At 33.9% G+C, this 12,514-nt stretch overlaps 1 pseudogene; it reads left to right on the top strand.

Moving 5' to 3' along the window:
- LOC131034526 (cysteine-rich receptor-like protein kinase 15) overlaps nucleotides 1-12,514 on the top strand; it is an 89,132-nt pseudogene that overhangs the window by 47,178 nt on the left and 29,440 nt on the right.

Here is a 12,514-nt window from a genome sequence, read left to right as displayed (position 1 = left end):
AAGTCAACTTACTAGTCTTTCTCCCAAACCATTGTCCTCATCTTTCTTCGTGTACATATTGTTGTTTTCACTTGTCCTTATAAAACCAATCTTGATTAAATAAGAGTGCAATCTTTCATACCATGCTCTAGGTGCTTGTTTCAGACCATATAAAGCTTTGTTCAATTTGTATACCTAATCTTTACTCTTGTCTTCAACAAATCCTTTAGGTTGTTCAATGAAAATTTCTTCTTCTAGTATACCATTCAAAAATGCAGATTTAACATCCATTTGATATACCTTGAAATTTTTGAAAGCAACATATGCCAACCATATTCTTACTCCCTCAAGTCTAGCCACAGGTGCAAAAGTTTCACCATAATCTATTCCTTCTTCTTGAGCATAGCCTTTTCAAACTAGTCTTGCTTTGTTGCGAATGACCTCACCTTTTTCATTTAGCTTGTTTCTGAAAATCCACTTGGTACCGATTACATTTTTTTCCTTTGGTCTTGGGATTAGTGTCCATGTGTCATTTTTCTTGATTTGATCAATCTCTTCTGTCATAGCATTTACCCAATCTTCACTGCTAAATGCTTCTTTCACTATTCTTGGTTCAAATTCAGATATTAGACATGTGTTATGTCTCAGTTTGTTCCTTGTCATCACTAGATCATCCTTATCTCCTATAATCTGACTTGATGCATGATGTCTTCTGACATATTTGGCTAATATAGGCTCGGTAGGTTCTGTATGATCTTCTTCATCACTCGGTAGCTCGCCATTATCTTCATTTTCTTCAACAGCTTTCTCCGTAGTACTTCTCGGTTGAATATAAACAAATTCTTTATAATCTTCTGGTTCTTTGGAATTTCCTTCATCATTTCTTTCTGCAAATTCATCAATTTTCACATTTGCACTTTCCACTATTTTGTTAGATGATTTGATCAGACATTTAAATGCTTTACTTCTAGAAGAATAACCAATAAATGTTCCTTCTTCACTTTTCTGATCAAACTTTCCATTTCTGTCATCTTTGTGAACATAGCATCTACTTCCAAAGATTTTAAAGTAACTTGCATTAGGTTTCTTGTCATACCAGATCTCATATGGTGTCTTCATAGTTCCTTTCTTCAGTTGAACTCAGTTTAGGGTGTAAACTGTAGTACTGATTGCTTCTCTCCAAAATGTTTGAGGTACCCTTTTTTCTATCATCAAGGTTCTTGCACAATCCACAATTGATCTGTTTCTTCTCTTGGCTATCCCATTTTGCTGAGGTGTTCTCTGTGCAGATACTTGCCTCTTTATACCATGATCATTGCAAAATAAGTTAAAATCATTAGAAGTGAATTCTCCTCCTCTATCAAATCTAAGACATTTCAGTTGTCTTCCTATTTCATTTTCAACTCTTTCCTTGTACCATTTGAACATTTGAAAATCTTTTGATTTTTCTTTTAAAAACATAACTGACATCATCCTTGAGTAATCATCCACAAATAATATGAAATATTTATCAACATAATAACTTTGAACTTTCATAGGACCACAAAGATCAGTGTGTACTAGATCTAAATTTCCTTTAGAAGTGTAGGAGTTACTTGTAAATCTTGATCTTGTCATCTTACCCATCTGGCATCCTTGACACATAGCATTCTTAGGTTTTTCAAGACTCGGTAGACCTCTTACTCAGTGCTTCTTACTTATTTTGATCAAATTATCAAAATTTACATGACAAAACCTTTTATGCCATAACCAGGTATCATTTATCTTTGCATAAAGACACTTGTTCCGAGTTGAGTCAAGATGAAATGTATTACCTTTTGTTTGTGTCCTAGTAGCAGCTAACTTTCTATGCTTGTCATGAACTTTGACAATTCCTTTCTGAAATTTTATTTGGTATCCTGTATTGTTTAGTTGTGCTACACTCAACAAATTGTATTTCAATCCTTCAACCCAATATACATCATCACATTTAGCATTGTCAAGAAGTGTTATAGATCCTTTACCTTTCACCAGACATGGTGCATCATTACCAAATCTTACATAGCCTCCATCATAGTCTTCTAATTTAACAAACTTGTGTTTATCACCTGTCATATGATGTGAGCATACACTGTCCATGATCCAAGAATCATTATTATTTATGTGAGATATTAGGGATTTTTTTTCATACCTTTCCTCATTAGATCTATCTTTAATAGCCACTTAAACAACTTCCTCAGTATCAGTTTCATCAGATTTATCATCGTTGGATTCCTCATCTGTTACTAGACATGTCTTTCTATTTGTCCTTCTGAAATCTCAGTGTCCTCTGTATTGGTTATCTTTCTGCCTGTTATCTCGGTATTCTCTCTTTTCACTAGATTCTTTGTCAGGGCAGTTAGAAGCCATATGTCCTATTTTATCACAATTGAAACATTTTAAAGGTATCTTTCCTTTATAGTTAGCTTTTCCTCTCAGTAACCTTCTGGCTAATAATGCTTCAAATTCTTCTTGCTTCTTGATTTCCTCATACATTCTGTTCACTTTTTCCATGTTCATGCAAAATATTTCACTTGCTCCACTATGATCTCCTTCAGAGTACTTACTCATTCTATCATTGTAATAATTAGATTCACCAATATGAAAAGAACTAAATGCAGATTCTATTTTATTTACCAAAGACCCACCGTTATCAAAATTACTTAACTCAAATGCATGTAGCTTACCAATAGTAGCATCCAAAGAAACTGACATGTTAGGTACAAATCTCAATTCATTGATTGCAGATACTCGAATAGCATAAGCTGGTAGAAGGGCTCTCAACAACTTACTTGTTATATCCTTTTCTTCAATAGTTCCACCTACTCCTTTAATTTGATTGACAATCTCCTTTAGTCTTGTACTGTATTAGGTTATGTTCTCACATTCATTCATCCTCATGGATTCAAGTTGTCCTCTTAGACTATCTACTTTTTCTCTTTGAACATGTTCATCACCTCCATATACAGATGTGAGCTTAGTCCACATTGCTTTTGCATCATTGCAACCTTCTAGATCATTAAACATTGAGTCAGTCAATGCTGATGTTATTTCAATCATAGCTTGAATATGTTCTTGCTTTTCTTTAATCTCTTCCAAGGTCATAGGGTTGGTGCTCGGTGCAATGTAATCATTCTCCAGATAATATGTTGCATATTCTCCAATTCCTGATAAATGTAGCTTCATCCTTTTTTTCCATGTGAAGAAACTTGACTTGTTCAGCTTCGGTGCATCCCTTTTATACATCTTCAGATCTTTGCCTCAAGTACCTTTAAAAATTTTCCTTCGGAGTCCTTAGCTCTGATACCAATTGTTAGTTTTGATACTTGATGTAAAGTACAAATGCCAATAGGTAACAAGATAAGAGGGGGGAGGGGTGAATCATACAAACTTAAACTTCCATAAAATCAATAGATTCATCCTCGGTAACTTATACTTCAGCAACTTAACCAAAAAACTATTAAACATACAAACTTAAGAACACATATTCATAACAACACTCATAACACCAGATTTAATGTGGAAACCCAAATAGGGAAAAACCACTGTGGGATTTTAGACCCACTAAGAAATATACTCTTCTAGAGTAAGCTCGGTTAAAAGCAAATCCTGATAAAGATTACAAACACATTGCTAGATGTGACCCGGTTAAGGGATTTCCCTCAGATCTGTTAAGATCTTCACTTTGTTAGAAGTGAACTTGTTAAAGGATTTCAAACACTCTCTTTAGAATGTTACCTTGCTAGAGGGTCTACATATAAGACTGTTAAGTCCACTCGGTTAAGAGATTTTCGGTCACTTACAAAATAACAGTAATAAAATCTATCTGCAACTTCACATCTAAAATGCTAGAGTAGATTCTTATTTGCTTAAAACAATCTAGTCATAGGACTTATCTTGTCCCTTTGTTGGGTTCTCTACTCTGTTATTCAAACAGGCCTTCAAGCTTTTGTGCTCGGTAATCACTATGTAGCATCCCTGTGCATACACTTGCTCGCGTACATTGTTTATCAATAATTCCTTATTTATAAACAATTGCTAATTGCTAAATATACTTGATCACATTTCCCATGATCAATCTTAGCCATCAGATCTTCAAACTTGAATAGGTTCAACGTATCCTTCCGATCTGAAAATGTTTTATCTTACCTCAGGATTTGCATTCCTATCTTGGAACTTGCATAAGGTTATTGCGGTTCAATCTGCACTACAGATCTTTCTGCCGATTTTCCTTCACCATCGATCCTTAACAAACTTCATACACGACATACCAATCATTTATACATTTCCAACTAATCATTGTCCTTCATTAAATAATTCTTTTATCCATCCCATGCACACTATCATAACTCGGTTGCAACTCGGTAAATACTAAACTTTACTCGGTAGACATTTTGCCTTCATTAACTGATATCAATAACCTTAGGATTTACTGACTAGGTTCCTTTCTTAGTTGCATAGTATAGTATTAATCTTACAATCAACAACATATGTAGGATATCAAAACAATATAAACATCATGATCTCATCATTGTCTAACTCGGTAGTAGTTGCCCATTGAATAACTTATTCCTCCCTTTATTCATCACATTCTTTCTGTGTCTTTTACCGACATCTTAATTCTCTTCTAATCAATCTTCTTAAGATATGGCAACATCATACTGAATCAGATAATCAATTTCTTGACATCAATGACAAAATAATGTTATAAAGATAGTTATCATCCTTCTTCAGTTATATCAATAATCTTCAACAACCTTCTCAATATCCTTATTGAATATCAACAATATTTCTTACTGTAATGCCAATAGAAAGTGTCCATAATACCTTATTAGTAGGTCTACCTTTGTATCTTTCTAATTTGATGTTTGTTGCCACTAGCCAATGAGAATAGTGTATAATATTCTTTTCTGATTAGTAGTCTTCATAAGCTGGTAAGCCATTCCTTCTTGTTAAGTATTTGTGTAGCCATGTGCCAACTACCACAACAGACCCAACTGGATATTGAAAACCATCATCATCTACTTGATCACATATCAACTTTTTCTTAGGTTCTACACATCTAGCTAGCCAATACTCAACCTGCTCATCATTATCCTCAGGTGCAACAACAACATACACATGTCCTAGAAAACAAATTTAATTACATGTAGAAATAAAACTTGTTAGACTTTATAATTCAAATACAATCATAAATTATATGACAATACATAAAAATATATAATTTAAAGTTATAAACAAGAAATTGAATTGAATAACTAGGTTGTATGAGGTCTAAAACATGATCATAATCTTCTGATGCAAATGCATCATCTGGGTCTTCATTTCTTCTAACATATTGATATTGTGTCTCACTAGGTGTTAAGGATTTTTGTTACCATTCTTTGACCCATTAAGTATTCTCGCATTCTTCCCATTCACCCGCAACACAAAATTGACAAAAACATGCAAGCTCACTAATCCATATAGTCCAAGTGTTAGAATTAGAACTCTTAAATGAATGCCATCTATCTGACCCATTGATTGTATCACAATCATATCTTGGAAGGATATTCTCCTCTTTAACTAGCCAGAAGAAACTTCTAATTGTAGAGTTCTGACTTGATCTTGTGGATAAAGTTTATCTACACCAATCCACAATTGCACTTGCATTTTTTAATTTAGCCTTTTCCTCGAATTTGAATTTCTCTCTGCAAAGGGCTCTCTTAACACATGCACCAAAACCATCATGTTCTCTTTCCCATGTCCACCCTCAAAAAAACTCCACATGTGTTCGATATTAGTTTTATTATGAATCCTACTCAACCAGTAAAACATTATAGCATTCTTGAATTGCCCTGTGCAATTATCTGACCATATTAGATGTTGCGTCATCTAAATTTCTCTCTCCCTCAAATTCTCAAAAAAGGTCTTGAAGCAATACTAGACAAACTCAGATGAGTGTAATTTATTATGACTCATATAGAAATGCTACTCTCTCAAAATTTTACGATCCTCTTCTGTACTATCTGGTGCATGCCTATAGACAATATGGACAAAAATCGATACTTGCACTGAATTGTAGTATTGTGATTGGACCTCATGTTGTGGTGCAAGCGTGTAGTTCTTTGTGAATTCAACGACTGAAACTATACTACCAAAATGAAATGTATCCTTATATATTTGAAACTGACTATCGATCCATCTAGCATTTTGAGTGTGTTTAACATATTTAGGTATGATCTTACTCTTAAATTCATTCACAAATGCATGAACACTAACTTTTTCAGTGATTAGATCGCACCGTCTTCCAATCTTTCCATCCTTCAATGGATACTCAATAGTTTTAAATCTTTTAACATCAACTAATTGTTGTCCAAAATCATTTGAAAGATTTTCATGCAAACATTCATCCAACACTGCAAGATTGCCACATATATCACATACACCAGAAACACATGCATTGAAAAGAAAATTTTGCTCATTTGGTGGGTTGCAAAACAAACTTCATATATACTCCTTTATAGTTTCAGGTGGTATATTTATACCACATTCTTGGAACATTCCATTACTATGCATGCTAACACGTATATATCGAAATAAGTCATAATGGTATCTAAATTGAACATGAGTTTTGCAACAACATGTGACTCTTTCCTTGTTAATTCGAACATACCAAGGTTTACACTTTTCAAAAGACCTTTGACAAATGATAATAGTCAACACCTTATCATCCAATTTTTTTTGGTACAATTCAGTTTGATTCATGTCCAATAGGTGTTTTGGATGTGGATCACAAATTTTTGACCCAAATCTTAATTCAGGAACATCTCTAACATTAGGTGATACTCTCATATTAGCATGCTAGAATTTTTTGATCAAAGTTTTGACTTCACCAGTAAGTTTCATATCAGACTTTGGTAGTCTACCACTAAAAGTCCACAAATTGTTTGCCAAATCACTTTCAAAATTAACTCTTCTTTTTATAGCTCTTGAAATTTTTTTACGATGAATATTAAGATATCCACTTATGTTACTCATCATTCTTTTATTAGAAGTTGTTTGGCTTACTAAAGTTGTTGTTATTGCCTGTCATGCCGCATTTTTATCTTAAGAATGACTTTTCTTTTCGATTTTATCAAAGGTGTTAGCAACAGTCGATACAACTTTTTTTAAAGACTCGTCCTTCTTCTTGGGTTTGACATAAAAGCCTAACTTCTTCATCAATTTTCGCATTTTAGTCATTTTAATTAGTTGTACCATAAATTGACATTGAAACCAAAATTTCTTATTATAAAAGAAATGTCTAAACAATCTATTTGCATGTTTCCTAATCTGTCTCTGTGAAACCAAGCCACAAAGGTTGTCTAGTACATCACTTTTAATTTCAAAATTTTCATTCGTTTGATTATCATTCAAACATGTTTCATTTTCAATTGGTGTTTCCATGTCTACATCCACATTATTGGTTTTAGTGGCAGGTGGATTTTCAATTTCATTTGGAGTTTCAAATTCGGTTTCAATTTCAGTTTCAAGTTGAGATCTAGTTTCATTTGGGGTTTCAATTTGGATTTCAGTTTCAGTTTCAACTTGAGTTCTAATTTCATTTGGGGTTTGATTTTTATTGGCATTTGATTTAATAAGTAATCTGCTTCTATTAAATCACGAATTTCTCCATGAGAAAAAACATAGGGTTGTAAAGACATACATGTATCCAATAATGGACTAGAAGATGTACCTAAATTAAATGGTTCTATTGTGTTTCCTTTATCAACATTTATCTTCTCATTGATGTTCTCCTCCTTTGAAATTATTGTGGAAATTGAAGCTCCTTGTCTCATTCTTGATCTTCTCTCTCATTGATGCATTGCCTCCTTCTCCCTATTTGCTGCAATCTCCTCAGCTGTTAGAACCTTCCTTTGCCTCTTCCTATGTTGATTTGATCCCATGGTTGCACCCAATTTTGAATTCGAATCAATCTCCTTACCAAATCGACAATAAGACAAAAAAAGAGAATGATTAATCAAAACATTCTCTTTGTAGATCGTACCTATGAGGCAATGATTGAAAAATCATTCAATCATTGGGATTTGTGCTTGTGGGCCAGATTCTAGCCCAATGGATCTTTTAAAAAATGAGCGCTCATTATTTAATGAAATGGGTGCCCATTTTAGAATTGGGTGCTCATTTTTAAAAACGGGCATCCGTTTCACTTTCAATGGTACAAAGCGAAACAGGCGCCCATTTTTTGAATTTAAAAAATGGGCACCCATTTGTTAAAATCAGGGGCAAGAAACAACCCTTAGGCTTTTTTTTGCTTCAGGATAGGCTTTTGAGGGTCTTTTTGATAGATTTCTACCTTGGCCTAATTTTTTGAAGGCCTTTCTGATTGATTTTTTTGACGAAATGAAAACCCATTAGATTTTCTAGTGTCCTTATTTCAGAAATGTAAATTTTATAGTGATAAGATTATTTTTACTATTTTTGTATTATTTATTAATCAAAAGTGGAACATAAACCTAAATTATTGAGGTTCACTAAAACTTTAATAACTTTTTTTTTTAGGATTGTAGAAAAATAAATTATATGAAATCGATCTACATACAATTCTTTTGAATATTAAAAAAATAAAATTGAAAAATATGAAATTTTCGTCAACTTATGGTGGTCGTACACTCGATGTTTTGAAAATATACTTTATTGTCAGTTAAAAATTAATAAAAAAAATATATTAAATAAAAAAATAAGGAAAAATATTTTCATCAATATTTGGTGTCTTAGGTATCCTTTCCCATAAGGATTTGCAAAAATTCATTTATTTGCATCAAAAAATGGTGGTCGTACACGTGTGGTATGGTCTCGAAACATGCATTTTGAAAAACTGGTTTTTAAACATGCCTACTAAAAAGTGATTTCTACCATGTGGGTATTAAAATAAATTACATATTTGAAAAGAAGACTTTGAGCACTACATTTTCTATTACTTAATTTTTTTTGAGATTCAATCTCTAAGTGCATCAAATTTTGACATCAATTGACAGAAAATTGAAAAACAAAGGAAACACTTCCACTTTTTGCCCAAAAGTGGGACTCAAGTTCTTGCAGCCACCCAAGTATCTTCATCCTTTTTCTCCACACTGGTTTTCCCTAAGACTTCAGGATACTCATCCACTCGAACATCAACACTCTATGATTCTCTATGTCCGGTTGTTAAAACACGTGTAGGCCGTACTCTTGGTGGAATAACCAAGAAATATACCTTCATCACTTTTAGCCTCAAATTTGCTAATATAGTCACCTCTCTTAATAAAAAATTTGCTACCAAATATCTTGAAATAACCAACATTAGGTGATCTACCATACTAGTATTCATAATGAGTCTTGTCCTTACCTCTTTTTACCAAAATCATGTTCATTGTGTAGATAGTTGTGTTGACAACTTCTCTCCAAAAAGTTTTCGCTACACTTCCTTGTATCAACATTGTCCTAGCAGCTTCAACAACTAACCGATTGTTTCTCTTTGCAATGCCATTCTGTTGTGGTGTCCTCGGTGCAGAAAGCTCTCATTTCATACCATTCTCTTCACAATATCTATTGAATTCCTCAGAAGTGAATTCTCCGCCTTGATCTGTCCTCAGACAGTTTATCTTCTTTCTACTCTCCTTTTCAGCTAAGGCCATGAATGCCTTGAACTGACCAAATGCCTATGTTTTATCCTTCAATAATGTGACCCACATCATCCTTGAGCAATCATCAATGAAGATCATAAAATATCTATCACCTTGAATACTTTTTAGTTCTTACTGGTCCACATAGGTCTGTATGAACCAAATATAACAAATGCTCTGCTGAAAGAGACTTGCTCTTGAAAGTTGAGGATGTCATCTTTCCCAACTGACATTCCTTACAAAGAGCATTAACCCGTTTGTCCAATTGAGGCAAACCTCTCACTATCTTTGACTTACTGACTTTAACAATTTTATCAAAATTCAAATGATAAAACTCTTATGCCAAAGCCAACTTTCATCTACTTTAGCAATTAAATAGTTGCTGACTTTAGGATTCAAGTGAAACAAGTTACCTTTAGTCTGCTTGCCAGTTGAAATTAGTTCACCTTTGCTCCCATAGATTTTGCACATGCCATTTTTAAACTCCAATGGATATCCTCTGTCATTGAGTTGGGCAACACTCAATAGATTGTGCTTAAGACTTTCAACCCAGTAGACATCATCTGCACTGCTCTTTCCATTAAGAGAAATAGTTCCCTTACCTTTAACCATGCAGGGTGAGTCATTACCAAATCTTACAACTCCGCCATCAAATTCCTTTAAAGAAAGAAATATGCTCTGGGCACCGGTCACGTGATGTGAACAACCACTATCAATGATCCAATCATCAGAATTATCCATTCATGAAACTAAAGCTTTATGATCATATGTTTCTTCTTTAATGGCTACAAACATAATGTCTTCACTAGCATCACCATCAGATTCCTCATCAGTGATACCACCATCAATTGCAATAAGACAATCTCTCTATCCTTTTCCCTTTTACTTCTTGAAATTGTCTCGCTTGTGCTCATTATCACCATTAGGACAATTAGCAGCTATGTGTCCAAACTTGTTACATGAAAAACATTTCAAAGGTAATTTACCTCTATATTTGTTGGTACCTCTAGGCAACCGCTTGGCCAACAAAGCTTCAAGCTCAACTAAATTGTCTTCATCATCAATTTCTCTGCTGGATCTAGATTCATAACTGTGACTGACATCTCTACTTTTTCTCATAGATGGGTTAGAAACAAAAGCTCTAAATGCTAATTTAGATTTCTGAATACTACCATCATAACCATTTAATTCAAAAGAAGTAAGCTTACCAATGATGGAGTCAAGGGCTACCTTGGTTTTGTCAATAGATTTCAACTCCTGAATGGCTGCAACTCATATAGCATAGACCGGTATCAGGGTTCTCAATACCTTACTAACTACTGTGGCATCATCCATTTTACCACCAACACTCTTAATCTCACCAACTATCTCTTTTATCCTCTGACCATACTGTTGGATATTCTCACCTTCATCCATCCGCATGTCATCAAACTTCCCTCTTAGAATCTCTTCCTTAACAATCTTCACATGTTCATCACTGTTATAAATCTCTTCAAGTTTCTTCCATACCTCATGTGCAATCTCCAGACCATGAACATCAACATATTCAACATCTGTTAAAGAATTGATAATAGCCTCCAGTGCTTGATTGCTTTCTTGTTGCTCTTTCTTCTGATCATCAGTCATAATCCCAGTAGGTGCAACATATTGAGTATTAACATGTTCCCACTATTGATTTCCAAGACTCTTGATATAAATTTTCATTCTGTCACTCCCTATCCTATAGTTCTCTCCTATAAACTTCAAACCTTTCTTCTTCATCATGATCTACAATATCTTTACCTCAAGCTGTTAGGCTTAGACCTTAGAGGACCTAAGAAGCTCTGATACCAATTGATGGTATGATGAAAGAATAAGGATCTGGTCAACTACTGAGAGGGGGGGATGAAATAATAGATAGAAAAACTAATAAAACTTCATCAATCTCAAAATCGATCTCTCAAAGTAAACATAGAACTATCAATGCAATATCTCTATCAAGATAAAAACTGCCAAGCTAAACTAGTTGACTGTTACAACAGATAACAGTAATCAACTTGTAACTCACAAACATCCAAATACTTTTACGGATATAAGTAAAACTTCATATTGCTATCGACTATCATAACTTATCAAAGTGGGTTAAGTTGTTTAGCAAATCAACCATAATGAAACATAACCACAAAAACATTCACCACTTGACACAATATTTTTGATGTGGAAACTCAAATGGGAAAAACCATGATGAGATGAGACTCACAAGATAACTATCTAAACTCTTTAGAAATTCACCCTATTAGGAGCCAAGCCTGTTAGAGCTTTTACAAAAAGTCCTGTTAAGAACTGATCTTGTTATGAACCATTCGGTTAAGGGATTGACTATAATGCCTTGTTAGAAGCAATACCCTATGAGGAGTAACCTTTGTAAAGGATTTAGAATCCAAGCTAATGGATCACCTTGTTAGAGGATTTGAATAACACCAAGATTGTTAGAGCTTACTCAGTTAGGGGATTTAACTGCTGTAATTGTTAGAAAACAACAGGAGTTTACTGATCTATTTGAATAACACTTCACTTGCTTGTTTAGATCTTTTTCATGTTGCTATCTTCCTTTACTCAAACTGCAGATACAACATCGGGTTCGCCAACCACACACTCAATTCAACTTTGCCAACACACTCAAACTAAAACAACTCATCGACCTTATAAAAAAATCAACTAGGTCCGTAACACAATAAAAACCTAATTCACATAGAGATTACAAACAAATCGGTTCAAGTATGACCATTAGATTATATAACAATCTCTACACATCATTCAAGAAAGCCTTGACTACTCCTTGATCATCGCTTCATCGAACTTAGTAACTCATCACATGCTTTGCATTACAT

This window comes from Cryptomeria japonica, chromosome 11 (genome assembly GCF_030272615.1).
Source record: "Cryptomeria japonica chromosome 11, Sugi_1.0, whole genome shotgun sequence".
NCBI lineage: Eukaryota > Viridiplantae > Streptophyta > Pinopsida > Cupressales > Cupressaceae > Cryptomeria > Cryptomeria japonica.
Note: the sequence above shows the minus strand (reverse complement) of the source record. Positions and strands in the feature narration are given on the sequence as shown.